Genomic DNA, 13,209 nt, shown 5'->3' with positions numbered 1-13,209 from the left:
CAGGATGAGCTCATGATCCTGAAGCCCTATAAATCATAGGAAGAAGGCAGCCATAGCAGTAACTCTTCCAAACTCAACCAAATTAACCTATCCATATTGGCCTCAAGGCCCCTTAATGCTCACAGGGAGACTGGGTGCTGCTAATCAGACCACAGGACACATAGGCTATAAAGTCTTCCCTCATCCTCCTTATTACAAAGGTTTTTCCTGTACCCATGAAGCCTGAAAGGAAGGGAGGGATAGATAGATAGATAGATAGATAGATAGATAGATAGATAGATAGATAGATAGATAGATAGATAGATGCCTAGGTGCTTGGTTATTACTGCTCTCATGAAGTCAAATCACAAGTCTTTCTGCATGGTCTTCCAAAATTGTCTAGAGAAGCTTTTTCTACTGAGAAAATCATGACTATGTGTGAAATTAGTCCTATATATCTGACCAGTACGAGAGACCACCAATTGATCCAGCAAACCCAAGTCTGTTATACAGCAAGGCACACTGGGAATCCTCTGCCCCTCTGCCTCCGGTGTTAACTAATAAAAAAGTTGAACCCGGAATCAAGGCAGATCATCAACTGGAAGGTGTATGATAGCACCTTCCCTTCTGGTCAGTAAGAGGGTTCCTTAGAGCAGGGTTCTCCAAACTTGATGAGACAAGGGCCATATTAGATTTCTGAAGGGGCTTCGTGGGCCGAAGCGACTGTGAAAAAATTAAATATATGCAAAATCGTTTAAAAATAAATATTATTTTAGGATTAGTGAGAAGTATGGTACTGATGTTTTTCTGACAAAATTGCATTTAGCTGTGGTTCAAAGTTAGTGTTCCCTATCATCAAAATTGACTGTATATGTACATCAGACAAGGTTGATCTGTAGTTGGATTTCACATATTTCATCATTGAAAATGTTTTTTCACACACATAAGTAGTGCCAAACACTGACATTAATCCACTGACAAAATTTTTTTACATGAACATATTGATCACTTGGCAGGCATTTATAGAACTCTACCAGATTTCCTTCCTTATATTTGTCCTTCAACATGTCATTGGATTGCAGGTCAATCACTTCCATTTGAAGTTCAGATGGCAGTTTTTCGAGATCGCAATGAAATAGGTTTTGGAAGATCTGTATTTCTCCTGCATTCACATCAAGGTCAGAGAAATACTCCTGGAACTGTAGTTTCAGGTCAGAAATGATTGCTTGTGCAAACCATGATTCAGTTTGTTGGCTGAACTTTTCACAACATGTAAAATGAGCAAAGCAGTTCCTCATCAGCTGGGACTCAAAAAGAATTAGTTTTTGCCTGAATGCTTTCACCTGGGTGTACATGTCATAGATAAGCCCATTTTCCCCTTGTAGTCTAAGATTGAAGTCATTCATGTGCTTGGTCAAATCTACAAAAAAAGCTAATTTCCAAAGCCATTCACGGTTTGTGAGTAAAGGTAGAGATCGGGTTTTTTTATTTAAGAACATTTCAATTTCTGTTCTAAGCTTGAAAAATCGTGACAAAACCTTTCCACAGCTAAGGCATTAAACTGAAGTGTGGTAGGGCAAATCGTGATATTCTGATTCTATTTCCACCAGAAATGCTTGGAACTGACGATAGTTAAGTCCATGCGAGTGAATTAAATTTATGGTTGAAACTACGGGTTCCATAACACGTGACAAATCCAAATATTTCCCACACAATGCTTGCTGATGAAGAATGCAATGAAGAATCATAGGCTTGGGACAGCCCCCACTTTCACTAGCTTTGTAGATTTCTCCAACCAAGCCTTTTTTTTGAACCTCATATGTTTCTACTTCCATTGCTTGTAATGCACTTCAGTTGTTTCCATTGCAGGTTGTATTGAGAAAGTGACTTTTCAACTTTTGAAAATTCTTCACCTGTGGTTGTTCCATGCATACTATGCACAGAAGCTAGTTCTTCCATAACTTCAAAATTACTGTTGGCCCCATGAATAAACAATAGCAGCTGCAAAGTATTAGAAACATCAGTTGACTCGGCAAGTGCAAGGAAAAACCACTCAAATTTCTTAGCCTTTTCATTCAGCTGGAAAATTATATTACTGCCAATGTCCTCGATTCTGCGAGCAACTGTGTTTGCCGAAAGACTAATTGTCTTAAATAAATCTACTTTTACTGGGCATATTTCTTTGGCTGCTTGAATCATACATATTTTAACTAGCTCTCCATCAGTAAATGGTTTTCCTTGTTTTGCTAATAGGTGTGCCATTCAGAAGCTGGCTCTTGTTGCAGCTTCATTCTTGGTTTTCTTCTTCTTACATATAAACTGTTGTGACGATAAGCCACATTTCATGGATTCTAATTTATCTGAACATAGCTTTCCCATAAATTGAGAGTAGTTCAACAAGTGCTTGGTTTCATAATGTCTACAAATGTTGTATTCTTTTAGCACTGCAATAGTTTCATTACATATTAAACACAATGCTTTACTACCTGATTTGATAACGAGATAGTACACACTCCATTGTTCTTTAAACATGCAACATTCAGAATCAACCTTTCTCTTCTGTCCTTTTCCCGAAATAAACGCCTCAATAGCAACTGATTTAAACACAACAAATATACATTTGTCACTAGTCTGACACGCGCTAAGACAAAAAATGAGGGAAACAACAATGACTCATCACACATCCAGTTCCTTCTGCTGCTACTAACCTACCTACTGTGTGCTCATTGGCTCTGTGACCCTGGCAGGAAGGCAGTGACGTCATGAAGTTCTGTCACCACTCTGGGGTTTCTGTTGCTGGGTCCTTGCCAGACAGGGTCCTGCTGCTGGCCCCCCCCCAGCACCCGTTGCTGGCCTGGGTGAAGGAACCCAGGCTGGCGGTGAGCTGAGACCCCGGCTGGCAGGAGCCCATGGCGGGAACCCCAGAACTCTGGGATTCCTGCTGCGGGCTCCTGCCAGCTGGGGTCCCACTGCCTGATTCGATGTTGGTTGGAGGGCTGGACAAATTGAAGCAACGGGCTGCATACCGTAGTTTGGAGACCCCTGCCTTAGAGCAAGAGCAGCAACCAATGGAACTACCTGACAAAGCCAAGCAATAATTAGTCAGGAAAGGCAAAGGGACCTGGTATCTACCTGGGAAAAGCTCTTCAAATCCCATTCCATTCAGCCACCAACCAGTGCAGCGGGCTTAGGCAGCTATGGAAAAGCAGTAGAGCTAAATTTGTTAGTCTCTAAGGTGCCACAAGAACTCCTGTTCTAAATTTTTGTGACCACAGTCTCAGTAAATGTATTTCATTGTTCTGGAAGCAAAAAGAAATAGTATCTAAAGAAATGTGGGTTGATCAGAATAAAATAATTAAGAACAATGGATCAATTTACTGATTGCATTAAGTTAACACCTGACCTGCTTGAGGAAAGATGGGCCAAACTGGAATAACTGATCTAAAACAAATAAACAAACAAACAAAAAAACAGGATGTTTTTATTACTTGGATTTTATTATTTTGTTGTTTTATATTAGAAAGATGACATTTGGAATTATGTTTCAATGCATATTTATCCATTCTGCAATATTTTCAGTAAACACATCTGTACAGAGACATATCTCTTAGCAGAATTCCCATTTCACATCTGAAAATAAAGAACATGAAAAATCCATACTACAACATATCCAATAGGTTATGTAAGTCCAAAATGTCCATGTAATTTTTGAACATTGAACTATAAATTGGCTTTAAATAATAGCACAGAAGAATCATCATGTAGCATTTACAGATAACTATGCCTGAGTGGCTATGTTCATTTTGAAAATATATTTATAATTGTTTTATCTTAATCGTTTTGGAAACAGAATCTACAAAAATCCAGAGGTTTATTAATTTATTGTAGAAATATCTGAAATTATCTTTGTCAAAGTCATCTAGCATATAACATTGAAATAATATTCTAAATTTTAAATATGCAGAAATAAATCACTTCTCCAACTATAATATTTATTCCTAAGAAGCCTTGTATCACTTCATAAATAAAACTGCTTCCTGTTGGTGCAACCAAAACCTTAATGCACTTGATTAACTATATAAATGAAGATTTTTAGCTATTGTTTTGGAACAAGCATATTGCATTCATGCATACATGCACAGATATTCTTTTGCTGCATGTATACTGATACAGCAGAATACAAGCACTGCACATTTGTTTTAGCTAATGTCTCACATTGGTGTATGGGCTAATGCTGTTAAAAATAAATTGTACTATTAGTCTTAGCGAAAAAAGAGGGAGTGCAATTCATAACTAGGTCTTGAAATATGGGTAACAGAAAGTCGTGGGGTCAGTATACCAGTCTTTATGAAAACAAATCCTTCTCATAGTGTTTGCACATTGTTATACGACTAGAGCTTTCAGCACCAGTTAGGCTTTTTTCTTAATTTTTTATATTACAAGATTCATGAGCTGAAGCCTGCGATATTTCGTGTTCTATTTCTGCATTTTTTCCATTATCCCACTGTCATGCACCTGACATCCTCATACAAACGTACAGAATGACCTGTTCTATTCACAGTCATTCTGAATCGTTATTTGGGAGAGAATGGAGAAACTGAAGTACTGTTTGTGGTCTTGACATGGATTTTTCAAATGAAACTCCACTATAAATTAATTTATGTATAAATGCTCTGTAGATCATCATATTCCTTTTGTATAAAACTGGTATAACATGTTCTTTGACCATTTACAATCTCTCTCTATTCAACTTATTGCTATAGATAAATACCTTTGTAGGAATTAGAATAGATTCACAAACATTCTGTGAACAGGTAGGCTAAATTCACTGGATAATTTATTCACAATGCATAATCTAATGTACATGTGCACATGCACAAAACAATATGCATACAATAGGGGTCAGATAATTCTTCTTTAAAAGAGAAATCCATTGGAAAAAAATGAGGGCTGGATCTGGCCCATGCTAGGTCCTCTTTGTGGTGATGGAACAAAGAAAGAATTCCCACAGATTATTATGTATAATATTTCCCAAATTGCCCTCACATTAACCCAAATTCCTGTAGTGAATGGATGGGATGTGTCAATTCAAGTCAAATACTGTAAGCATTTTTTGCCAAGGCTCTCTAACCTTTTTTATATATGGAGAGGCAGTCCGATGCAGTGAATAGGCCACTAGATTGGAACTCCAGAGATTAGGCACTGCACAAAACTACCATCTGAGGAGAAGTCAGGGCTAAGGTGTCATTAAGCCACTTTTTCTGCCCTCCTAATCCTGGGCTCCTCTGATGGGCTTCAGAGGCCCTTCGCATAATTTAGACAGCCCCAGAGGTCTGTGTACAATACAACAGCTTCCCTGTGCTGCCCTGGGGACCTCAGAATCTTCACAGTTGTGTGTGAGGAAGGCCTGCCCACAACAGACCTCTTCTCAACTCTAACCCTTCCCTCTTCATGTCCTTATACTGAGTCTTGTCAGGGGATCCTTGACAGACAATCATCCACAGACCCTGTGTCAGTGGGAATCCTCCCCCAGCAGGAGCTGGGGCTTTTACACCATTTTGGTCCTTTTACATGGCATAAGGGGGCTGCGATGGCTGCGAAGATCTCACCCTTGGGTTCTATTGCTGGTTGTTTCACTGATTTGCTGAGTGACCTTAGGAAATCATTTCACTTCTTTGAGGCTTAGTTTCCCCATCAGTCAAATCAGACTGAGAAGTGCCTTCCTTTGTAAAGTTTTGGGTTATAGATGAGAAGCATAATATAAGAATTTGGTATTAATATAACATTATGGAGAGTTTAATGGCAAGTACACATGTGTATATAAGACTGATAGCACCATTGTACTTTATTTATTTGTATGTGTTTTGTTATGACTCCTAGAATCACCAGGTAAATTTGTTATTGACATGTTTCCAACTCCTATTGTATCATCTGAAAGCATCTTTTTGTTTAGAGTTGTTACCCCTCAGGGATGGAAAAGAACGAACAATGGAATACAAGTGACTTTGTACCACTGAACTCTCACACACAGCTGGATCACTGGCATGGCTCTGCTGTTGTGAAGACCATGGTGGTATTGTTCTATTATCTCCACTTTCAAAACACAGTGCTACGAATACTAATGAAGAACAGACGCAATGAGAAAGAGGTGACTGGGGAGAAGACATAGAATAAGGAATAATAAAATGAGCCTGTCAACTGATATTCTTATCTGACATTATATTTCTAAGTCAAGGCTATTACCACTATACTCAGTTAATAAATTAGGACATGAATTGTGTGGTGTGTTGATTCCTAAGTTTTGATTTGTCTCTCATCATATTATGCATTTAATGAATCACTCTATGCAGTGCCTCAAAAATACATCATTTCTCATTTCTTGAATGATGAAACCCTAAAATGCACCAGAACAGTATTCTGTATGTCAATCTTAATTTGTCATCCAAATTTTGGGGGCAATAAGAGAAAAAAAACCTGTTTTGTAGTAATCACAGGTAAAGGATAAGGGGAAATTTTGTGAAAGAATTTTATAATTAATTCAGGACAACCCATGCAAACAGATTGAAAATTGAACAGTGTGCTGACTCTTCTCAAACCGTGGAAAATTTTTAATCGTTATAAAGGTACATTATATAGTGTAAAATTCACCTATGAATAGAGAACCCTCATTAAGCTCTATGGTCCATTTAATCAAAAGCATCAGGTTCTGGGCCATACATAGTGCCTCTTACCACTAGTTTAGGACACTAATTTTAATGCTAGGTTTCAGAGTAGCAGCCGTGTTAGTCTGTATTGGCAAAAAGAAAAGGAGTACTTGTGGCACCTTAGATACTAACAAATTTATTGGAGCATAAGCTTTCATATAGCTCACGAAAGCCTATGCTCCAATAAATTTGTTAGTCTCTAAGATGCCACAATTACTCCTTTTCTTTTTGCCAATACAGACTAACACGGCTGCTACTCTGAAAGCTAATTTAATGCTGACTCAGACAGTCACCAAGTTTTACTTGGGTTTTACTTTGGGGGTTGGGGGTGCCCAGTCCAGTATTCACTAGGTCTGACCTTAGCTTATGATAGCACAGCCCAGAGTTGTATGACTGCAGACATTTATTCAGCATGAGTAAGAATAACAAAAAAACCCTATCTTTATAATTCTGTTATTCTGCCTCCAGATTATTGTCTTCTTTCGTTTCCCATTCTCCATCCAATTATGCTTGTCTTAGAATTTTACTTTGCTAAAGCATAACAGGTCAACAATTGTCCCTGAAGCTGAATCCAGGACAACTTCACAATGTACTTTCCTGAAAACAAGCATATCATTTCTGTAACTTGTTCAGTTTTTATTGGTAAATTCACATAACCCCATGGTAACACAGGAAACCATATATAAAAGATGCAGTTTAGGTGCAATTTTTCAGTGAAAGCCTTTAGCTTCCCTATGCATTTATTCATTCCTACATTTCAGCTCATGTAAAAAGAAAGTGGATGTGTGCATACAAATTTTGTTTGTACATAAGTTGTGTGCTTAGATATTATCTATCTGATGTTGTGCATACAAAAGCAGTTTGTGTATATATAACTGAGTTTCTGACCATGAAAAAGCCTAGGTATATAACATGCATGTGAAAAACTTGGGCCTGCAAAATTGTGGCCACAAGTGCATTCTTGAAATGGAGCCACCCCTGAAGAAGAAACTTGAGTCTTGATCTTTTGTAATCACTACTTAAATATCTACGAGTCCAAATTTCACAGAATTAATAATGCATGTAATATGCATTGTGAAAGATATGTTAAACATTATATAAATATACTATGGCAGTATGTGATAGGAGTCACTCACAGGTAGAGAAACACAATATAAATACAAATAAATCATGATGACAGTGCAATAGAGTGCGTATGAATTAATTATCCTCCATACTTTTATGCCACATTTGATTTACATGCCTCCTTGTATTGGGCCTTATGTCTAGGATGTTCTTCTCTCAATTAAAATTAAATTAAATTAAAATTGTAACTTCATTTTTGAGAATTAATTAAAACTATTTTATAAAACTGTTTTCTAACATTACATGTCTTGTTACGTAGAATGGTGGTCGCTTTAGTGGAAAGGTTTTATTGCCCTGATGTGAACTTTTGTTGAGAGATAATTAACTGGATTTGGAATACTCTTCAACTATTCAGATCACAGCTTTCATCCAAGCCATTCTATAATTCACTTTTGTCAACTGAAATATGTTTCCATTCAATTTATAAAATTGTATAGGCTGCCACACTTTTTAAATTTAACACATTTACAACCTTTTTTTTTTCTTAATTCAAAAAATGTTTTTGTACCCCGGTGGATAAGTTGCCTGAACTGAGCAAAACCAAAGTGATCTTGTGTTGAGCATTTATTCTTGTTAGAAATTCTTAAGCAGGCTGTGACTCAGGAAGTTTCAGTCTGCTTCCTGGTTCTCCCCAGATCTTTCCTAGGGAGAATATATGACAGATATTTCAACTGCTTGCAGTATCATTGGACACCCAGCAGAGAAGGAGATAGACACAGATATAGAGGGAGCTGATGGAAACACAGCTGTCTGTTGTGGTGGCAGCTTTATTGTTCTTACATCAAAACTGAAAAAAAAACATGAAAATGAAGCTTTGCACTGGCGAAGGAGGAACGCTCAAATATTTAAAGTGACAAGACATTTCCACACTACTTTTAAAAGGTTCCCAAATATGTATACGTTATAATTTACATGGCTAATATAAAACACTATGTAGTTTAACAAAGTTGTGGATGGACTACCGCAGACTCTCAAATTGCAGGGGATTACTCTACCCTGGAATAGCCACTCAATAACTAAACACATAAATTCACATGCACCACTGGTTCTCGCACTCTCTTGGGATAATGTGGTGCACCAGTGTCCTGAACAATAGGAATAGTTGATGTTAAGGAATCAGCTGGACCTGGTACCAAAGTTCTCCCAAGAAGTCCTCAACTTTAGGAGTTGTAACAGAACCAGGTTCAATTGGAAGAACAGAAAGCAGCAACACAGGAGCCAGCCAATAGAGTTGAGAACAGGGGAGTCTGAGTGGGAGTTCTGTTGAAGGAGAAAGAAGGAGGCAAGTCCCTGTTCCTTTAGGGGTAGTGAGTGAGTTTTTGTGGGTTCTTTTTTCCAGTTTGCGGATGCTGGTAGGGGGCAGTGTGCTGTGAGAGAAGCAAAGTCTCTGATCACACCAGAGCCCTGATTAGGGGCGGGGTTTCCCTGATTAGGAGCCTATCAAGGCAGCAAAACAGCCAGTCAGGGGCACAGAAGACAGCAAACAGAGATGAAAACAGAAGAGTTTGAGTGAGAGTTTGGATGGGGAGTTTGGGGAAGGGACTGTGTGGTTTTACAAAAGGTAGATCAAACTAAATCAACCTGATCTCCTTTTCTGAGACAATAACTGGTTTTTTAAACAAAGGAAATGCAGTAGATCTAATCTACCTGGATTTCAATAAGGCATTTGAAACAGTTCCAAATGGGAAATCTGTAGTTAAATTGGAGAAAATGGGGATTAATATGAGAATTGAGAGGTGCATAAGGAACTGGTTAAAAGGGAGATTACCATGGGTCATACTGAAAGGTGGACTGTCAGGATAGAGGCAGATTACTAGCGGAGTTCCTCAGGGATCGGTCTTGGGACTAATGTTATTTAACACTTTAATTCATGACCTTGGCACAAAAAGTGGGCGTGCACTAATACAATGTGCGGATGACACAAAGTTGGGAGGTATTGGGAGGTGCAGATATGGGCTACTAGGATGATATGAGGAATGGAAAACCTACCTTATGAGAGGTTTCAGAGTAGCAGCCATGTTAGTCTGTATTCGCAAAAAGAAAAGGAGTACTTGTGGTACCTTAGAGACTGATAAATTTATTTGAGCATAAGCTTTCGTGAGCTACAGCTCACTTCATCGGATGCATTCAGTGGAAAATACAGTGGGGAGATTTATATACACATACAGAGAACATGAAACAATGGGTTTTATCATATACACTGTAAGGAGAGTGATCACTTAAGATGAGCTATTACCAGCAGGAAGGGCAGGGGGGAGTAGGAAAACCTTTTGTGGTGATAATCAAGGTGGGCCATTTCCAGCAGTTAACAAGAACGTCTGAGGAACAGTGTGTGGTGGGGTGGGGAGGAGAAATATCATGGGGAAATAGTTTTACATTGTGTAATGACCCATCCACTCCCAGTCTCTATTCAAGCCTAAGTTAGTTGTATCCAGTTTGCAAATTAATTCTAATTCAGCAGTCTCTCCTTGGAGTCTGTTTTTGAAGTTTTTTTGTTGAAGGATAGCCACTCTCAGGTCTGTAATCGAGTGACCGGAGAGACTGAAGTGTTCTCTGACTGGTTTTTGAATGTTATATTTCTTGACATCTGATTTGTGTCCATTTATTCTTTTATGTAGAGACTGTCCAGTTTGACCAATGTACATGGCAGAGGGGCATTGCTGGCACATGGGAAAGTGTCCCAGTGTCACAGCAAAATAAAAGATGGAACAGATTGTTTAGCATAAGTAGTTAGCACGTATTGTAAGGGACCAAGCTGGTACAATAAAACATATTCCCTAACCTACCTTGTCTCTCTAATATCATGGGATTGATATGGATACAACTATACTGCATACAATACAGATAGGTATGGAACTTCTGCATTCCGAAGGCAATGCTGAGAGCTTCTTGCTCTATTTGTGCATAGTTCTTATCAGGACTAGTGAGTATTCATGATGCAAAGACAATTGGTTTCTACATGCCATTAGGATAAATATAGGAAAAAAACTACACCCATTCTGTATACTGAAGCATCACAAGACAACTGCAATGGTAGCAAAGCATCAAAGTGCACAAGAACTTTGGCTGATGTCAACAGTTTCCTTGTGTCTTTAAATGAACACACACTCTAGTCCATTTCCACGTGTTCTTTGTAAGAGTTCATGTAAAGGTTCCAATACTGTCACCAGATTAAGCAGAAATTTGCAATAGCAGTTAAGCAGTCCTAAGAATGAATGAACGTAATTGTGACACATTCACTGCTATTGGTGCTTCAAGAACAGCCTTCTCTTTCTCTAACAATTTCCTTAAGCCCATGGCATCAATGAAGTGTTCAAGCCCACTGAACGCTGAAAAACCTCACATTTGTCTCAGTGTACTTTTAGCCCATGGTCTTCCAAATGTTGCAAGACAGGATCCACATTTTGAAGATGATCCTTTTTATCCTTTTCTCTAACAAGGATGTCCAACAAATAGTACTTAACTCCATTCAGTCTCATTCATGGCTATTCATGCATTGTTGGCTGGAAAGGGCCATTAGGAAGAACAATAGATTTTTGAAAATGTTAATCTCCCAAGTCCTTGGGAAGTCTTTTTGAGTACCTTGCAACCAGCCTTTGAGCTATGGCTTCAGGGTCATGTGATCAAGTCACTTGCTTACTGTAATCCATCTTGGAATACCAGTGTTTTTCCACTGACTGGCATGGGAACTATGTTTGGAAACAAAGAGTTCCTGCCATATGCAAAAGCTATTTAAGACAGGGGAGTGACCTCAACATGGTTTGTTCTTCACTGTCCCCCCACCCAAGATGATTGCTGTAAACACCTAAGACTGAACTGGGGGAAAAAGGACTGAACCCAAGCTAGAGGGTATCTGGCCTGTGAAAGAAATACCTGGAGTTTTAAGCTGCAAGCGAGAGCAGCTTGCCTTCAAGAACCTCTGTAATCTGCCTAAAAGAGCATTTAGGGTTAACATTTGCTAGTTATAACCAGTTTCTTTAGTATATTAAACTTAGCTTGCATGTTTAACATAAGAATACCCATACTGGGTGAGACCAAGGGTCCATCTAGCCCAGGATCCTGTCTTCCAACAGTAGCAATGCCAGGTGGCCCAGAGTGAATGAACAGAACAGGTAATCATCTTGTGATCCATCCCCTATCACCCATTCCCAGCTTCTGGCAAACAGAGGCTAGGGATACCATCCTCACCCATCCTGACTAATAGCCATGAATGGACCTATCCTCCATGAGTTTATCTAGTTCTTTTTTGAACCCTGTTATAGTCTTGGACTTCACAACATCCTCTGGCAAGGAGTTCCACATGTTGACTGTGTGTTGTGTGAAAAAAGTACTTCCTTTTGTTTGATTTAAACCTGCTGCAAATTTCATTTGCTAGGTAATCTGCTTTGATCTGTTTGCTATCCCTTATAATCACTTAAAATCTACCTTTGCCATTCATAAACTTGTTTTTGGTTTCTCTAAAACCAGTTTGTGGAATTCATAATGGGGAGCTGGGGCGGACGGACAAAAAGCCATGCATATCTTCCTCCACATTGAGGGATGGGGTGGATTTCAACGAGCTTATACTGTATAGGTCCTCTGTGCAGCTCAAGATGATACAATTTTGGGTTTGCACTCCAGACTTGGGTATCTGGGCAGTTCCTTAGCAGAATCTTTCCTATGTAGGGGCTATTCAGAATGCCTGTTTGCATATTACAACAGCTGGGTGTGTCCCTACCTGTGTGTGTGCTGGTAAAGTGCAGTTCCAAGCCTGAGGGCTTGCCTCAGCAATGAAGTGTGAAGGGAGCCCAGCTGGTGGGACAGATGAACTCAGTGGTACCCCAGGTCCAAGTGGCACCCCAGGGGGAACCCATCACAACTGGTACGATAGGTGTAGCCCACTCACTGTGTGAAACCAGTGACAAGATTCAGTGTTCACTAAATGGTCCAAATCAGATTCCACTGGAGACTTCAAAGCATAAGGGCTCACTGTTAGGTCTGACAGCCACCCAAAATATTGCAAGCTCAGAGTTTTGCTATTGATTTCAAAGAGCCAGGATTTCATCTCTGGTTTCTATTTTCTGATCTACCTCTCACTTATTGTGTCACCATGGGAAAGGGATTTAGGTGTTGTGATGCTGAGCATCTCAAAGCCTCACCTCTAGATGCCTACAAACTCACAGGAACAACACTGAAAATCTATAAAGTTGAGTTAGGAGCCTAATCTCCCTATACAAAGAACGGAGAGAGACAGGCATCTTAGAACTAGGATGGGGATCTTGGTGAGCTAGCCAATGGGAGATGCTAATGACAAGGGGGTGTGCTAAGCTGTACCCCTCTCACAGAGCTAGATGCCTAAATCCAGGCTGCAGGGAGGAGTGGAATGCACAACTGGGACCCCCTTTGCTGGAGTCAGGAGGCT

Source organism: Dermochelys coriacea, chromosome 1 (genome assembly GCF_009764565.3).
Source record: "Dermochelys coriacea isolate rDerCor1 chromosome 1, rDerCor1.pri.v4, whole genome shotgun sequence".
In the NCBI taxonomy this organism is placed as follows: Eukaryota; Metazoa; Chordata; order Testudines; family Dermochelyidae; genus Dermochelys; species Dermochelys coriacea.
Note: the sequence above shows the minus strand (reverse complement) of the source record.